Genomic DNA, 19,096 nt, shown 5'->3' on the forward strand with positions numbered 1-19,096 from the left:
GGCTGGCAAGGAATGGAGCTGCTCCTGCTAATCTCCCCTTAGAAAGTCAGCCTTTGCCCTGCCCTGTATCTTCTGGAGTCGTTTCCATAAATGCCAAGTAAAAAGCTCAACATGCACTTTTCAGTGGGAAAATCTTTCCCTTCGTTGTTCTCTGGCTGTCAGCTGCAGCTGGACAGAAGGCAGCGCATGGGCAGCTGCCCAAGGACTGAGAGGTTGGACGTTGAAGCAGGAGCTAGTCCCCTTCAGCATCCTTTTTGGTAGAGAGAAGTGTAATGGATCCCATCAAATATTTCCTGCCAATATGGTGCACTGTTTGGCTCCATTCCCACTACCCAGGAGGCGAACTTAATACCTTGTAGCATCGCTCATCATGAAAAGGGCCAAGGTGTACGGAAAACAATGTTGGGGAAGCCAGTGGAGTCAGTGGTTATGAGCAGAAGAGGACATTTCTGACTTCTGCCGTGGAGAAGCACTGATTTGTCATTCTGGGACTGTTCGTGGGAAAGGAGCCATGTCAACACATCTCCATATTGGTAGAAAAATTTTAACATTTTCAAGTTGTCGTACGCGGTTTCCAAAACAGAAAGCGCTAATCCTTTTGTTCCAAAGGACTTTTTATTTTGCCATTGTGTTCTTTATATAAACATACTTTTGCCATCTAAGCAGCTTTCATTTTCTTGTTAGCCTGTGTAGGAGCTCATTCATAAATCAGGTCAGGTACATCTTCCCCCTTCTTGGTCAGAAGCAACCCAGAAGTTAGTGCCTGTGTGGATGCTTGCCAGACCCGGTCAGAGGGACCACAGCAGCCAGTGCTCCTGGGGAAGGAAAACAGGGACCATAATTCCCCAAGCCCTGCTGATAAAACCACATGCAGAACCAACATTTGCAGCAAGGTAAAACACAGCCTGAATAACCAAGTCTGTGGTTTCCAGTCTTTCAATGGTGGGAACCTGCAGCAAAATCATTTCCACTGCTGTCTTCCAGGATGGAAACATCATCAGTGCAGGGACAGTCTGTGTGGGGATCTCTCGCTGTTTCATTTTGCAAAATTTTTTACAAACATTTGATTCATTGGCAGTTTAGGAAGGTGCATGTTCCGTAAGCTTCGCTTTGTGATTTGAGCAAGAACGAGCCCAGAATCTCAAGCAGAGGCCAATGAGTCTCACCTGTGTTCACATCAGCCCCACAAATCAGCTCAGACACTCAAAGAAGCTCATGAACCTTTGGGAGACTTTAAATGAACCTGGCCTGAATCTCCAGCCTAGATGCACCGTTCTCATAGGAAATAATTCACAACATGCAGCTCAGAGGGCAAGATAATGATTTCTAAAGTGAAAATAACATAAAGCATAGATATTATATGGGATAAACACATTTTTAATGCAGTTATGCTGAAGACTTTGCTGTTGTAATCTTGGAATGTAAATTTGCCTGCTCTGACCACTCTGACTTTGCCCACATTTTTCGCTCTCTCAAGCATCACAAGTACTGAAAGCCTACAGTTCTCATCAAAATTTACAGTAACCCCAAGTGCTTTAAAACCTCTGCAAAATCCAGCCCATGCTATATATTCTGTACTGTATCTCTTTAAGATTCAATATTGCACATTTTCCAGATGAAAAGTGATCCACTGCTGTACAGGGTAATTTCACAGCTAAATTGCTCCGTGGTCATAAGGAATAACAGTTCAGCTGCGAGCCAGTGCGTCGGGCAGGGGATGAGCATATGGCAGAGAGGGCTCTTTGAGTGGAAAGATATTGTGCATGGGGAATCTAGCAAGCAAATGAGATGATCCTGTTGAATCTGTAATTGAGATAATTACTTGGAATATGGATGTTGAGTTTGTGGAGGAGGAGCTTCTGTGTGTGTGCTGGTGTGTCTATTCATGTATTTGTGTGGATACATGAATATTTGAGCTGATTCACTGGTTGCAGTTTGGGACCAGTTGATCTCAGTGATGATGCTTTTCAGGAGGCCAGGCTTTTATTCCTAAAAACGTTAGTCTTTGTACGTAATGCTGGAGACAGAGCAACTATTAAGGTGGACTTCAGGAGGGAGCAAGGCTAGGTGCCCACATCACCATCACCCAGTGGGAACAAGGCTTGTGACCTGCTCCAGCTCCTTCGCAAATTCCTGGGATAACAGAGATGCAAGCGAGAATCGCAGTCTAAAATACTTCCTCCTAGATGTGCTCTGGCCATGAAGTTGAAAACTTTTTCTGAAGTCTTTGGAAATTCAGAGGAATGTGGGTTCTACTTCGTGGCCATGCTTTCATGTGCTTGTGCACATCTTACAGCCTGGGTGGTAGAAGCAAAATCTGGCTGTGGTCCAGAGAGGCTAAAAGTCACAGCACCATGTTGTGCCACGCTGTGCCTGAGCTGGCTGACCAAGCCGTTCAGCGGGTGGGCTCAGTGCCTGAGCAGCATGAGACCGTGTTAGCAGGCAGTCAACTTTGTAGGTACATGCCCTCTTCATGCACTGGGACCCAACGTGAGCTCCTTCATGGCAGTTTGCCGGAGGAAGGAGAGCAGGAACCGATCAGTCACGAACACTTCTTCACCATCTGCATCTGCCGTTCTGGTGCAGTTCTGAACTAAAAGTGCTTCACGTGGGCTTCTTTGCCTTTACTTCCCAGGGGGTCCCAAAAATTCAAACCTTGGCCCAGAACGTGCAGGCACAGCAGTGGAAAGGTTAGAGCTTGATGGCTTTGCACAAGAGCAATGAGCACTGGTCCGATGTCTGGACCAGCCTTATGCTGATAGCAATTTACTTCCCCCCTTGTCCTCTGGGTATAAACAAGCAAAAATGATACTTGGACAGGGCAGCAGCCCCAGAAGTGAGGTTTTTCTTTTTGTTGGCCTTGCAGAGAATGACCAGGCAGAGAAATAAAGAGAGATAAATCTACTCACGCACACAAATATTGTGATGAAAATGAAGACAGTTCTGTTGTGTGAATGTTTCGAGGAGCACAGAGCACTGGGAACATGTTCCAAATGTCAAATGGATTATACTCCAGCGCCCTTACTGTTTCATATAATTCTCATCTAATGTCACCCCTGGCAACAATAATACAAGTCTCAATATTCGCTTTGATGTAGCCTCACTGAATATTTTTAAGCAATGAGGAAATTGCCAGGGGGAGTGAGAGAAGGAGGGGCAGGCAGGCCGGGGGTTGCTGTTGCACCCAACACAAGGGTGACAAAACAGATCCCCGAATTAAATCCATCAGAAAGATTGAGTTTGCAATTTCAGGGTCCCTGACGCCTGTGCTGCTGAAGCCTGGACAGGCTCGCGTTTGAGTTTTAATCATGAGGTTTGTCTCCATTGGAATACAATTAGGGAGCCCTGAGCTTGAAGCAAACAGATTGGAGGAGCACAGTGAAAGCAAATGCAGTAACATGAAGGGGGACAAATCATCTTAATTTTGCCAGGCTGAACAGAGCTGTCACATTACAAGGTCAGGCCAAAGCGAGCTGATTTTGTGGGAAGGAAGGATAAAATGACTAGAAAGGTGGAAAGTGCAAAGAGGCAGCATGGGCTTGTCCTCCATTATTTTATTACTCTTTTGACCCCAAAGGTTTTCATAAAGTTGATTAACAGATATAGCAGCCAACCCCCGAGGCCCTAATACAACCGTTACTCCATCCTCCTTCCAGGCACACTCTGGCTGCCGCCTGCAAGGGCGTTTGCACAGTAACTCTGCAGCACCATCACTGAGAGCTGATCCGCGTCCACCCTGCGCCCAGCAGAACAAGGGTGGCACGGTGCACGGAGGGAGCAGGGGAGAGCACAGCTCACCTCCTCGGCTGAGCCCCAGGGATCTGCTGAGCAGCATCTCTCCACGCCTGCCTCACGGCAGTGACAGCTCTCCTGCGTCTGCCTCCCTCCACCCCAGGCTGGATCCACGGAAAGGTTTCCCACATTATCTCAATGCCTCCTCTCCCATGCCTGCACCACTGCACTGGAAGAAGAGGAAGAGCCTGTCCTATATCCACCTCCTAGAAGCTGTATTTCTGTGTGAGGCTTCTCTTTGCACACAGTATGGGAGAGGGGACAATATTCTGCTTAAATGCTTTGAGAGGCTGCTGACAAACACAGCAAAACTTGGGTTTAGGTCTACTAGGAGTTACAGATAAAGCTTTTCTCCTCCTGCAGGACCTCATCTGGGAGGCACGTGGGTGTCCAGGCGCTACAGATGGGACCAGGACAGTCGTATCCTTTTCTATCCAAAATTTCACTGGCCAGGGAGCCACTCAGCACAGGGTCAGCAAGTCCTCTCAAGGGGCTAGACCTACATTTCAAGAAAGAGTAAATGGGAATTAGGAGCATTCAAGCTTTACTCAGTGCAGGCTCTACTCTTCAGAGCATGAACAAAATCTCATTAAAGTCAGTCACAAAGTTTATGTCCTGTTGACCTGAAAGGAGGTTGGCTCAGACAAAATCTTTGTACAGGAAGAATGGAAAACATTTCAAAGCTATTAAATCAGAGAGAGATGCTTTGCCTTTCACTGTATTCTCTGAGGAATCTCCTAGAGTAGATGCTGCAGTCGCTTTCAGATTAGTGCTGTCATGCCGGATGCCCACACCTGGGAATGGACAATTTTGGGTCCATAGTATTTATAATCTCAGTGTGTGGCCTCTCTTCTGTGTCCTGCCGTCTAAACTGATTGCACAGTGTTTGTCTTATTCCAAGAGCCATCATATGTGACATGGGCATAATGTTTCACTTCTTATTTCTCCCTTAAATTATAGGAGTTTCACGGAGCTCTGTGATTTGTGTGGTTGGTATTACAGGCATCAATCACAGCTTGCCTTTTTCCCTCCCATCTCTAATGCCACAAGGTTTCTTTCCTTCACTGCTCTCCATCCTACACAGACCTAGTGTGGATTAAAGAGGCTGTCGCTTGTGGAGGAACTGGAAGGACAGAGCAACATAAAATTGTTAGAGGTCTGGTGTCAAATGGGTGTTCAAAAGAGCACAATATTTTCAGCATGTATGGTTATAAACTGAATATCATCTTACGATTATCTTCTCATGTTTCACTAGAGCGGCCACAGGACAGAGATTCAGGAGATGGGGTCACTACCTGACGGACTCCTACCCTTGTGTTAACTCCAGCACATTGTACCCCCACTCATGCCGTTACTCACCCCATCCCCTTTATTCCCTCTCTTTGGTTACAAGTGAACCAAGTTTCTCCCTGATCATAAATGATTGGAGGTATATGCTTTGCGTAGGATCTCTCTGCAGTGAAAGAAGATGCAGGCAGGACCTGCATAACTATTTCAGGTTTGGATACCGCATTACTAACATGTAGTGAGATAAATCCCACCCGATGTTTCCTCCTCAGCTGGTGAAAACAGAAGGATGCCCCACAGATGCCAACTGGGGTCCTCAAATAGTCTGATGCTGTCTGAAGATACCCATGTCTTGCTATTGATTACAGAGGCCAACAGGACTGATTTGCTTCTTGATTTAGATAGTTCGGTTAAGTGCCAAAGTTGCACCCTGAAGGGTGGGTGTATGCTGCAGGCTGTGTGGGTCATACCCTGCAAAAGGGCCTTTGGTTGGAGTTGGGATCCCCAAACAGTAGATGATTTTCATCATCATAAACATGTACCAGATCAGACTAATGGACAATTAGGGTATGAGAAATCTAGTATTTTCTTTAGAGGGCAGTTTCTCCCTTATTCTCACTGCTGAAATACAGCTGCTAGATTTGGCCCCAAATCTTCAGCGCACGATAGCTGATCAGATAGATAACTCTGTTGGAATCTCTCTTGGAAAATTGTCCCCTTTCTGGTGAGCGGCACAAGACAATTTAGCTTAGAGTAATCCAGTGCCAGTACGCAAAGTGATGTCCTTTCTGTGCCCTTGGTCCTGCCGTACCCCTGAAATGCAATAGCGGCCAGCCACCTGCAACTTGTTTTGATACTGCTGATATTTCTTATTCTCTTTGCCACTGCCTGAGGGTATGCACCAATCTCTTAATACGTATATAAATATTATCCTTGTTAATCCCTCAGAGAAAAATAGTATCAACAAAACTTATTACCCTTTCCTGTGTGGCTGACTGAGTAATGTGAACCAGATGATGTTTATGTTTAAAAAATGAAAATGCCAATAAAAAAGTAATTTTAAAAAATTCACCTCTTGGTATTTTCCTGTTGCAAATGGAGAAATAACAGAGACATGCTACATCTGCATGTTAAAATTCAGCAAAGACAAATGGTCTTTATTACAGCAGTCACAGAAGTTACAACCATGATGGTCCCATTTCAAAGTGGCACTACTAATCTTAAGTGCATACCTAAATTTTAAGTTTTTCTGTGGGATGAGCTTAATAAATCAAGAGCTTGCAGGCACTTCTGGTGGGAGCACAGGTCAGAGCTACCAGGTCTCAGTTGTGCCCTTCACAATGCTGAGCGTGAGCTGGAGAGAAAGGTCTATTGCTGGGAAAAGCTGGTATAAGTCTTTTGTGTTTGGTAAGACAACACTTATTTACATAGATTTACATAGTTCTGGAACTCATTCATCCATACCAACAGCACAAGATCAAAATAAGGGGGAAAAATGCCACTAAAATCACACTTAAAGCCCTCCAAACAGGACAAAAGGCAGCACTGTAGCTGTAGGAATGACCCTCTGCATGTTGCACGTTGGGCACTGAGGGAACCCACGGCAAACACCATCGGTGGTAATTCTCGTCCCCTGTAAAGAGACAAATTTATCTGATGCTTATTGGAGAATATATATCTGACCAGATGTTAAGCTCAGAAAACTCTTTCCAATTTCCTCCTTTCATACCTCCATTGCTTCCCAAAGTTTTCATCTTTCAGGCTATAATTATTACTGATTGATCCCTTTCATTAGATGATTTCTTGTTTTTTTGTTTGTTTTGTGTCTTTGAATATTGTAAGCAAAATCCTTTTTGCCATTTTTGGTCACAATTATAAAAGAAAGAATCATCAAGTCCTACAAACTGAATGGCCAAATTATAGATCAAGGGTGCCCATCATCTTCCAGAAATGAGAAAAATCAGGCCACTTTTCTAACATGATGAAAATAGAGCTCTCCATTGCCAATGTCTTGTGTTGCATCTATCAGACCTCAGCCTTATGTGTAATTGTGAACTGGCTGTCGTCCAATTACGATTCTGTTGCAATCCTCCCAATAGCTGAAGTTTTTCTTCGAGCTCCGCTCTAGCCATTTGTGGGATCAGACGGGACTCTCAGCTCACTTTAAAAAAACAATCAGTCGTCTTGTCTTTATGGCTTTGAAAAGACTAATGTTTAAAACACTGCTTCGTAAAGAGAGATAGACAGCAAGATGCTGGTATGAATTTCTCTTTCTCCAGTATATCTATTTATGCCTATCCACCTAGCTAGCTGATTGTCTGTCTGTCTTTCTAAAAATAACAGATGTGTTTAAAAAGTAGTGTAGAAAGGGTGATAGTCATTCAGCAGAAGGCCTTGCATCCCATAAATCTTATTCAAGCCTTTATGTGACGACCAGAAATGGTTTTGGTTTAGTGCTGGCTCTGTTGAAAAGGGTGATTTTCTCCCAGTAAAAGCCCTATGGCAACTGAAGGGCTCAGCCAAGTGAACTTAGAATACAGGAGGATTGGTACCACCCTATTAGGACTAAACATCTCCAGATCAGGCTCTTTCTATACGAGACTGGGCTGTGGACTGTGCTCACACACCTCCATCCAGCTCTTGAAGAAAGACAGGGGTGGGGCAAAAAGCTAGAAAGGCTGATGCACATCCATGGTCTTCCTCCCCTTGCCTCACCCTCCCCAGGCAGCTCCACCACCCAAGGCAATAGCAGCAGGGTTCGAAAAGTTTCCTTCAGTCACTGAAATAACAAAAACTTCTCTGGCAGGCACACATCTCCGGCGTGCCATGAATGAAACAATTAAAAATGATAAAAGGTCTATCTTGGTTCTGAACACTCCAGTTGAGTGAAGAGATAAGCCCCCCTTTCATTCAAAGTCATTAACGGCTCAGCAATTTCAATGCCGTTTCCCATCGAAATGTATGAATTTTTAATCCTTTAATTGCATGTTATCCTAAACACCACGTGTGCTTTCTTCTTATTTACCCGCTTGCTTTTGTTGGTACAGGTAAATGCTTTTTTGAACTCGCTTTTATGAGGGAAGAAATGCATTGTTATCTCTCGCTCTGCAGGAAGACAATGGGGGCTGCCGGCCTCTGCCGGTGAATGGCAGAGGAGCGGTGTCTCAAGTGACTTCTCTATTCGGAAGCCGCCTTTGCATGAGACAGGCTGCGATCCCGGGATCGGCATGGAGGCTGGTGAGAAAAGCAGGGTTTTTTCTTCCCAGTCTCTGAAATAGCTTTCGTGATAACAGAAAAATTAATTACTAGGGAGATTACTGAAAGAAATATTCTGCCGATACGATAACTGTGTTCATTGGAGACATCTGTTTGGTTTTATTTCCGAAGAAACTCCTGTGTTTTGCTCTTGGAGCTGTGAATGGCTGGTAATACAGCTATTGTTGCAATAAATATGCATTCATTTCTGACCTCAGGAACATTTATGGAGCTTTGTCTACCCGGAGTTGAATTTTTAGGAGACTGAACACAATGGTTCATGCCAAGACTGAGATCAAATTTTTTCAAAGACTGGGGAGATTGGAGCCAGGCATTAAGTCTAGATCACAGACTTCATAATTATAATAGGACTCATTTAACGGAAATAATCAGCAGAACAAACCATTCCTAAAACATCTGACATTTGCTGGGAGGAAAAATGAGCTGATTTTTCTTGTCATGAAGGATCTATCAGTGACCCATGGTGACACACATCATGTTTATTTTTGAAGTGTCTTCAGTAACTTTCCTGTTGTGGATATATTTGTTTCTTGCTCGCGGACTAAGAGTAAATAGTCTGTGAAATTCCAGCCGAGTCACAGATTTTGTCTGAGATGCCATTGCTCTGCCTTTTGCCTTTTTACCTGCACTTCTACAAATTTGGTATAAAAAACTGTTAAATGAGAACCCTGATGGTCTGCACTCACCTTGCACTTTATCGCAAATTGATGACATAAATTTCAGACCAATGAATAATGTGGGCAATGGAGTTGAAGGCTAGGAGATATCACAGGAGTTATTTAGATGATTTTCTCCATAGCTCAGGTCACACATGGAGTAATTCCTAAGCTGGAGGACATTAGTCTTCCCATTATGCAAGGCGTACTGGTTCAAAAGGTCAACTGTTAGGCAAAATTCACTTATCTCTCTTGTGTCGTGTGCAAGGAGGGAGGATATATTTGGATCTTGCAAGAATACTTCTGTGAACTGACTGCATGTGTCATGAATCTGAGAATTTTCCTCCATACTTGAGCCTATTCCTTTCTCTGAGCCAGACTTCTGAGGTTTTTAGAAGAATCTGAAATGTCCATGGAAGATAGAGGGCTGAGGGGATGGTGGTTGTTGATTTTCTTGCAAAATAGGAATGCATACTGCTGCTCTCCCCACACGTTTTTGTTGGAATTGTGATGGATATTGTCAATACGAGTGTCGCAATACTCTCAGGGTTGTCACCTTTTTCTTTGCTTTGACCTGACTGGAACTGAAAAGTACCAAAAAGCTCAGAACTGTGCATTCTGGTCAAATTCTGCAGATTCAGCTAATCTACTGAGAATTTGGATAAGGGTTGAAGTAGAGTCTCGCACTGATCTGAAAGCAAACATGACTATGAGGGCAGTTAGGCTTCTGGCTAAATACTGTAATTGCTGAAATCAGCATCAAACCACCTGTTACTGTGTTCTGTGTCAGGATTTGCCATAACTAAGGTCTGAATCCACTGACATTTACAGTTTTTCATTGCTTTTTTGGCCAGGAACAGGGATTAGTAGCTGAAGCTAAAGGCTATGCTTGTTTTTTCCCAGCCTTAGTTGATCATGCATAAAAAGGCACAACATATAAAACTTCTGCAAGGCTCTGCCCAACCTTTTGAAGACAGTTTTATTTTGAACTGGATCATTTGCCTTCTCTTACTGTAGCATCATTCCATGCAGTATCTGGAGAGGAGTTGTGGCAACATATGTGCCCTGGGTGTGAAGCTTGTGCAGATCCCCATGAGCTACATCACATGGATCAGAAGCCCTCCAGAACAGGAGGGGCCTGGATCTAAGGGATCCAGGAAAGCAAAAGAAAAAGAAATCTTGCATGATTTCATAGTTTAATGTCTCAAATACAACAGCAAAGGGCAAGCAGAAACATCCAATGGTTGTTGCCAGTTCTGGACCTACCAGATGCATTTTGCAGCCCTGCCTTTAATTCAGTCTGATACATGCAGACCCAGTAATACAGGGCCAAGGCAAATCAGGTCCTGAGATCTCCTTGCTAATATCAATGGTAGTTTGCAAACCTCTTACAGATTCAAAATGTTAAATGCAATAAAGAAAATGTTTCCTTAAGCAAGCTATTCACAAGTCAAGACCAGATGTATGCTTCACACTGGCTAATATCCAGCATGACATGGCTGAGCAGGTATACGGATATTAATGTCTTTGTATTAGGATGCACAGTAAATATGATTCCAGCAATATCACAGGGACCAATTGGCTATTAAGCTAGAGGCTAAATTTGTTTTTTTTATGTTGCAATAAATCTTACTTTTCTACAAAGCCTAGGCAAATATTAAATCAAATCCCTTTCTTCTCTCCCCCCTCTTTAGTTATTGATTGGGGTATTATATATCAACTACCCACAAGGAGAGCATGCCATAACTTTGATTGATTGCCCGTATATTTCTGGCACTAATTCTGTGACAAGTGCATGCTTTGCTGCCCACTCTTGTCTGTGTTTTATGTCAGTGGCCTTCTCCCCTGGCCAATTCATAGATTAAAAGATGGGAACAGCATGATGTATGAGGTCTTTCTAGATGACCTTCTGCCCAGGGAGCTGGGTACCCTACTGCATAGGACAGGCAAATAATCACCCCTCTCCCAAAATAATGTTCCTCTATGCAAAAAAAATTGCTCTTGAAAACAGAAGGAAGGAAAGGAGGTAGAGGGTAGAGCAAGACAGAGAGAGAGACAGACAGACAGACAGAAATAAATATAAACAAGAAAAGCTGCTAGCTCGGAATAGAAAAGGTGGAAGTCTTCAAACAAGATACGGTGAGTCCATCTCTAGGGTCAAAGAAGTCTCTGTGCAAATGCGGGTTGCAGCAAAATGCTTGTTACCGTAACACACTGAGAATATCAGTGGTTTGGGATCAGTACCACCTACTAATTTATGCGGCCTTTTTCCTGTTGCCCATCCCTACAACCCACACAAGGTAACATCCAGGATCTCATTGCACTTTGGTTCCGAATCCTTGCTACCCCATTTCTGCTGCTGGGAGGACCCAAAAATCTCCCTGCAAGTGTGTTTCAGGTCTTTGTTGAGGTCAGGGAGACTGGTGGAGAAAATAACTTCTCTCACATGGTTATTTTTGCCATATTAAATAACAGAAGGAAATGCTATTATGAATATAACATAATTCAGACTCATCCCTTAGCAGATTTCACTTTGGAGGGATAAATATATCCCCGTCAGATTTCAAGAGCTGTCCACTGCTGGTTCCTAATGAATCAAACCAGCTCTGGATAACAATAATTTCTACAAATCTGCTTATCTGGGCTAAATGTTTATCCCTTTAGCTGCAAACCTCTTGATCCAAAATCATTGTTATAAAACATAAGCAGGGAGTGTCTGCAACAAGCACATAATTAAAAGGCACTTACTAGCTCAGTTGTTAAAATGTTCAGCAGAAAACCAGGAACAGGAATTTAAGTGCCTGTTACCTACAGATTCTCCTGTTGGATTCATTTCTACAAAATAGCACATGGGAGGCTTTAAAATCACTTCTTATAAAAAAAACCTGAAGGTACTGGATGAAAGCCATTTGGTGAGTGTGGGACACAAGCAATTTGTGCAGTGTGGTAATACGCCTGCTGGTGAGATGAACATATACTTTGAATTCAGACCCAAGAATAAATCATCAGAGACAGGAAGAACATGGGAGGAAACAGATACTCTAAAATAAAAGCTGTAGAAACATTACAGTGAAGCAAAAATACTTGGGCTAGATCGCTATCTGATCTAAGGGCAATGAAGAAAAATGCTGACTATGGTCTGGAATTAATCTGTTGGGGCTGGCTTAAAACCTCTTGCTTAAATTGCAATGTATGGAGTAAAAGGATTGATCAGACTGATATAATGTGATCAGACTCACATTATGGTATTTGGCACACAAAATCATAGACATCTACTTCCAAGTAAATGCAGTGAAGGAAAATAAAAGGGGGCATTCAAAGTGGTAGCTGTTAGCCGGTTATATGTGAAAACCATTGTAGCAATACTAGAAGATTGTCATAGATTGTTTTTGCAAAATGTCTATGTTGTCTGTTAATTTAAAGAAGCTGAGAAACAATGCGCTATGTGAGCTCCTAAGAGTCTCCTGCAGATCCTCAGTGTGATACCTCTTTTTGTAATCCTAGACAAAAATAGTGCAATTTTCATTGAGGCCCACCAGAGAAGGATGGTGTCTGGAGGAACCAGCTTAGTGCATCAGTAGGGAGAGCTTCAAGGGTTCTCCAAGTGGGATGGGGATTCCAAAGTCACCCATCAGGCCTGGGACCTAACAGCTGAAGAAAAGCATTTCACTGAAAAATGGGGCTCTTGGAGTGCTCAGAAACGCCCTGGGCCAGCGCTGCTGCCCTTGTGTGACTGCAGGAGGGACCACTTGGCTGTTCCAAGCCTGCTGGTCACTGAGAACCTGATGGGAGGTGACGTGGCAGATGGCCCATTATTTACCATTATTTCAAGTAGACTGAACCTATGTTATTTACAGCTCCAAAAACTAAGAGTAAAACCTTGGCTTTCATTCATGTGTGGCACTTGGCAATTTGTTTATATTCAATATTGCTTCAGTAGCATTCATATACACAAATTAAGGAGGAGAAAGCAACAAATGCAGCTTAAGACTAATTCCCCTCTACCCACTGAATCACTGAGGGCCTTTAAGAGTGTTCAAAGCCAAATTACACTTCAGCGCATAGGATTTAATTTGCATCTGCCAACTTCAGAAGGGGGATTTAGTCGGATAGGGCATTTGCATTCCATAAAAGGAGTTGATCTCTAATTAAACTAATATCATGTTTGAGTTTCCACAGTGATAACTGGGAAGACAAAACATGCAGGTCTCGGCAAGAGGAAGGAACAGGCTTGGTGCACAGGAGGAGAACGGCTCTCCTTTTAAAATGCCAAATACAAACGAGCGTATTTCAGTGTGTTAAGAGGCGTTGCCTGTTGTATAGAGAGAAACACTTACCTTGTACTTACAGACCCGTACAAGGTCTCTGCACCATTTATGTAGCACTTACTTACACTCAGAAAATGCACCCAGCTTGCTCTGTTCTGAGCGCGTTGTGCCAGGCTTTGTGCCAGGTTAGAAGCTGCAGCATGGTGTGGGCACACTCAGCTCCCATCGCAGCACCTCACGGAGCCGAGTGCCTTGAAGGTTCAGGACTCTTTCCTGGAAAAATTAAAAAAAAAAAATCTCCTCTTCTGTTCTACATGCTCTAGCCTTTCTTTGTATGTGAAGTAAAAACAACTTTCTATTTTTACTCTTCAACCTTGATTAGGACACAGCTTGGTATATGTCCACAATTTTAGTCACGTCAGTTGAGCAAGAGTGATGTGATGGCTTGCAATTAAGTCAAATAAGTTGGAAAGTGCCCGTGTTTCTCTGCATACCACCATTCCCAGGCCCACCCACGGGATGATGCTGAGTAGTCCTGACAGCCAGATTCCATTGAGCAAGTACAGAAAAAAATATATCAAACAGCTAAGCAAAGATCCATTTAAAAATTTTCTTTGGTTATGCTGAATCATTTTTTTTTGTTCTAATTCCTGCTCAATGGAAAGATGAAATTCTTTCAGGACAGCTGAGGCCACAGGAGACAGAAGTATTTCTTACCTACCATCAAACATTCAGGAAAATCAGTAAACTGTGGCAATTATTTTCACAGATCAATAGATTTTAAGGCCAGATAGGAACACAATTACAACCATCAAGTCTGATTTCCTGCCGTACAATGTCACAGAGCAATTCCTTTTCTGAGCCCAACAACACGGGTTTAAACCAGAATGTATCTTTTAGCAAGACATCCCATCTTGACTTAAAGACACCAGGTGACAGAGAATGAACATCATCCCTCAGTGAGCCCTGTAATGATAAATTACCCACCTTGTTAAAACATGGGTATTTATTTCCTACTTTAATTCTTCTAATATTCGTCTTTGAGCTACTGAAAGCAGTCTGCTGGGTTAGTGAGCTCCTGGCATCAGATATGCATCTGCTGGAGGCCATTCACCTCCTACAGCTTATTTCAGATGGTGATTAAATCACAGTTTACTCTTAGTAGCAATGCGCAAGTCCCTTCTGAAGTCATGACTTCATTGAGGACCACATGTCGCGTACCCATGGAGCGAGTGTCTGTTGACATGATATAGAGGTGCTGGGGCAGCATCTGAAGTCTTTGATCAGACAGTGAGTGTCCGTCTGTCCAGGCAGCAAGGAAGGGATGAGATATACTGTGATGTTTGTGTGCCAACCCAGAGTGCTAGCTACCCTCCCACCTCTGGTTTTCCCCCAAACCATAGCCAACAGCAAGATTAGTAGAGCAGCCCCATCAGGCGAAGAGGGAAATCCCAGTCTCATTAAAAGCAAGGAGTTTTGTTTTTATCTCTGATGGGACTGACATTTCATTTGGGAACTTTAGAGATGAGAATATTCATAGTCTTGTTATGCATGCTATACACAAAAACTCCAGTTTCTGATGAAAAGCCCAGCTCCAGATCCCTTTTACATAGTTAATTTTAATATCATTTTTTATTTATTTCACAGTGGAGTGCATCTGGCTTACAATACTTACCCAAGTAAATATCCCATTTCACCTCTCTCCCAGGAAACAGATGTACATAGATCAAACCAAGAAAGACGACTGTTTATTTTTTCCCTTGTGACTCAATCCTGTGCATATGCCACAGTGTGTGGCATTTTCCACTCCTCAAAGAAAGCAAAATCACACATGACATTAAAGCTTGGTTTTCTAGAAGTTAGTGTTTTTAAGATGAAAGCACCCAAGCAAAATATCCTTTGGACAGAAATAAAACAGGTAACTTTTCAAGCTAATGAGATATTTGTGGTCAAGTTCTGATCTCCATTACAGTGATACGCATCTGGGCTAATTCCCTACAGAAGATAAAAGTCCCTGCTATGTCTGGTAGGTAAAACAAATTATCTCATGATATAAGCCAGCTTTTAAAAACTCCCTTAGTAATCAAAGCCCCCAAAACTCTTGGGATTTGTGTTTCCTGAGCTTCTTAAAATAGCAGTAGGGTGGCATGTCCCTGGAGCTTAGAGGTCCCCCCTCCCCAGGTGCTCTCACCTTCCATGGGGCCTCCTGGGAGAGGAGTTCCTGGGTCCCAGCTCACAGCCTGTGCATCCACAGCCATCCCTGTGGGGAAGGAGGGTTTCCCCTTCAAATCTGCTCTAAGGGAAAAAAAAAGAGCAGGACAAGCAGACCTGTTTCAGTTTCTTGAAGAAGACAGACAGACCCCGCTGCCCCAGGAGCTAAAGACAAAGCTCCCCCTGACTCCCACGCCTTGGGCTTGCAACTTAGACCCACACCACAGACCAAACGACAAGTGTCGCCCGGCACAGAGGCACAAGGAGCACAAATGCCTTCTGTTGCTTTATATTCCCCAAAACAGTGTATGGGAGCCAGCAAAAGGGGTGGAGAAAACCATATTGTTATGGGCAGCCAGCCTCATAAACAGCAGTTTCTTGCTAAATAAATAAATAAAAGGGAATTTTAATTGTGGCTCAGTGAGCCTTCAAAACTATCCAAATATGCAAACTTCCTCATGAGGAAGGGGAAAAAAAAGAAAGAAAAAAACCAAGGCGACTCGTCAACATGCTTTGCATGCTAAGGCTCCTGTTGTTCCAGCAGGCTGCAGGCTGCTGTAGGAGATTATAAAGCCAGCTTGATTTCACAGCAGGATGCGGGCGGACATGGAGGGGGAAAAAAACTACCTGTGCAATTCCAATTAACATAAATTAGCAGGGTCTGCACTCCAGAAATAAACAAACAAACACAGCATTGTTGGGAACAAAGGGCAGCACAGGGCAAGATTGCTTCTTGTTCACCGTTGAAACCGGGAGGGTGCAAATGCTGGTGGTGTCTGTCGGGAGGAGAGGGGATACTGAATCCAGCCAGAGAAATGCCTCCAAGCCTCTTCAAAGGTTCAGTGGTTTGTAGGACGTGTGGGAGCATTGAGTGGTGCATCTGAGCTCCCTGGGTCAGCCCAGAGCATGAAGAGAGTCAGCAGAAGTTGGATTCGTCACACGTAGATCACACCTGGATCACAGGAAAGAGCTCAGTGCCTCTGGGAGGTGACATCTCACCAGTCCCCTGCCAGATGCCAGATGAATCTTAGCCTTAGGGTCCGATTTCAAGGGCTATTTGAGCACCTGTAGATCCCACTGTAGACAAGAAGATGAACTGGGCACATTAGACATCCTGGATATAACACCAGGCATCTGTTTGCATCTGTAGGTGCCTCAGCACCTTGACAAACCTTGTTATTAGATGCTCTGAGAGGCTGATTCCTCACTGGAAAGTGGAGTCGGTAGCACTGCCCTTCTCCAGAGCAGGGCTAGGCACAGAAACGCACCGTAGGTTGCGAAGTGTGTTGGCAGCACAGTCCTGGGGCTGGATACATGTGCTGGAGAGATGGGGTTTGACTGCCGCTACGTGCCGGCACAGCGGAGGAAACTGAGCATGAACTGATGCTGGGGTTGTCACGGGCAGATGCAAATGACTGCCCAGATTTTTGAAAGGGAAGCAAGGCAGAAGCTGTGACAGGAGGTGGCTTCCCGGAGGGGCTCATTTTAGGCACTGTGCCTTGCCTAGAGCTGGGGCTCCTGTTGGGGCCTAAGTGGCAGAGCTTTGGAGGGTTTGTGAAAATAGACATTTCTAGTCTATCTATCTAATCTAAAGATGAGCAGAAGAGGTTCATATTCAATTCCTAAAAAGCCCTAAAATTTGTGGTCAGATAGCCTCACACCGGCCTTCACTCCAAAGGAACACAATCCCATCTCTCTCATTTTCTGCAACACCTTATTCCAGAGCAGTTCTGACCCCAGCCCCAGCTTTACTCCACTAAAATCTGTGGTTTTCAGTAACTTTACAGACAGAGCCCAAAAAATCGGGAGTAACTCATACAGTGTGCTGTTCTTCAGCCCTTGGTTCATATCCTCAGATGGAGACCTCAACAGCACTTTATTGATTTACAAGCAGCAGGATCAGTTCTCCTTTGCATGCGTAAAATATAAAAATTACTGCTTTCGCTACCGCTTGTGTTATCTCCAATTAGCTGCACTGACATGATTTGTTCTCCCATAGTCTTTGTTGCATAACTAATCACAGCCAATAAATATAAACACAAAAAATAATTAGCTTAAATCAGCTAGCCGTACATGCCAAGCACATCCGTTCAATAACGGAGAAGACATGCAAATTTTCTGAGATTATTACATTTTATTTTTATTTCCATTTGTTTTTTATTTTTTTGCTTTTGGTAAAGTTAGGGGGCGGAGGTGCATCTGCAAGGGCTGTAGCTATAGTAACATACACCCAAATAAACGACATTGACTCTCTAGGTAATTCAGTGTTTAATTCCATGTCAGTTCTGTTTATCGCTTCATTCCAGAAGATCCTAACATTCTGACATTCCCAGAGCATATGTCTGAGAATTAATGAAATATTGAAAGAAGTCTCCAATAAGGGCTTTCACTTGCAAGGGGGGAAGATGAGCAGAGACCCTGATACTGCTTCTTATTCTTAATAGCACTAAAGATGCCACCCCAAGGACTGGATTGCTGGCACTAACCTAATAGTGGTAATTGATGGGGACATAATATTGTTTCTGTGAGACACTCGAAAACAAAACTGAGATGGGCTGGCTCAAGAGGCTTGGGGAGGAAACTAATGGCAGCTTTTATCAGATTCCCAAATGGTGCCAGGTTGATGGCTCATGCAAGGCAGGGTGGGGAGAGATGTGGGGAGGATGGGATGCTGCCCCGGGGACTGCCCGATGGCTCCCCAAGCCTGGCAGGGGCCAGAGGCTGAATGCTGGGTATCAGAGGCAGAAGAGGTATCTGACTCCTCAGGCCAGCTCTCAGTGATGATCCAAATACCCTCACCTTTGCATTTATCAGACCTGTTAGCAGGATCAGTGCACAAGTTCTGGATGGTCACAGCTTGTCTGAACCTGGAGGCACAGGCTGGGTTTTTTTAACTCCACAGTTGTCCCTCTGGGAAATTCCTGTCATCACCAATTGATGGAAAACTATATTTATTACCTAAAATTTCTTGGCTGCTATGCTCACCTACTAGAGCACAAAGCTATCCAGCCACAAAACCTATGTGAAGCAAAGCCACAATACAGGCAGTCTTAGCTTTTATTTTAAAAGAAACTGGACTATTCCAGACTTTGTAAAGAAAAGCCTGAACATGTAGGTTGAGTATCTGAGGCAGCAGATAAAGAGAGCCCTCTCTTTATTATCTCTGCAACTCTCCTGGTATTTCAGCAGCTCTGATGACTTGGAAGGTAGACACAAACTTTTTGAATGTGTGGGATTAGCGATGCTGCCCATGAGATATTGACTCTATGAGAGCTATCTTTTTACATTTAATTTTTAAATTTGCTGGGTTTGTGGTTATTGCGTCTTACATCACCGTCTTTATTTCATTTGCTTTATTTCCCTGGGGCTGAGCTTTGCTAGCGAAGTGTCCACCTGCAGGAAAAACACAGCAGGAGCCAGGTGCAGGGAGTAACCCTACGGAGGATCTTTCTGCGAGCCAGGTGAAGATTATTGGATCACTAGATAATCCCCCCAAGTTTCTAAAACTGTACTTAATTCATACCAGCATGTGTAAGTCTGCATGGTTCTCTGAACTGTCCAGAGTCCCTGATTCTAAAAAACAGGACTAGAAATCTCAGAGGAAAG

The 19,096-nt window shown here is 43.7% G+C and overlaps 1 long non-coding RNA gene across 1 annotated transcript; it reads right to left on the reverse strand.

Moving 5' to 3' along the window:
* Positions 1 to 552: 552 nt before the first annotated feature.
* Positions 553 to 15,571, reverse strand: LOC140662084 (uncharacterized). The gene is made up of 4 exons (XR_012045977.1): positions 15,471 to 15,571; positions 14,955 to 15,088; positions 13,405 to 13,552; positions 553 to 815 (listed from the first exon to the last, which is right to left on the reverse strand). It is a non-coding gene; the product is annotated as an uncharacterized lncRNA (long non-coding RNA).
* Between the last annotated feature and the right edge of the window lie 3,525 nt (positions 15,572 to 19,096).

The sequence above is a fragment of the Ciconia boyciana genome, chromosome 21 (assembly GCF_034638445.1).
Source record: "Ciconia boyciana chromosome 21, ASM3463844v1, whole genome shotgun sequence".
Taxonomy (NCBI): Eukaryota; Metazoa; Chordata; class Aves; order Ciconiiformes; family Ciconiidae; genus Ciconia; species Ciconia boyciana.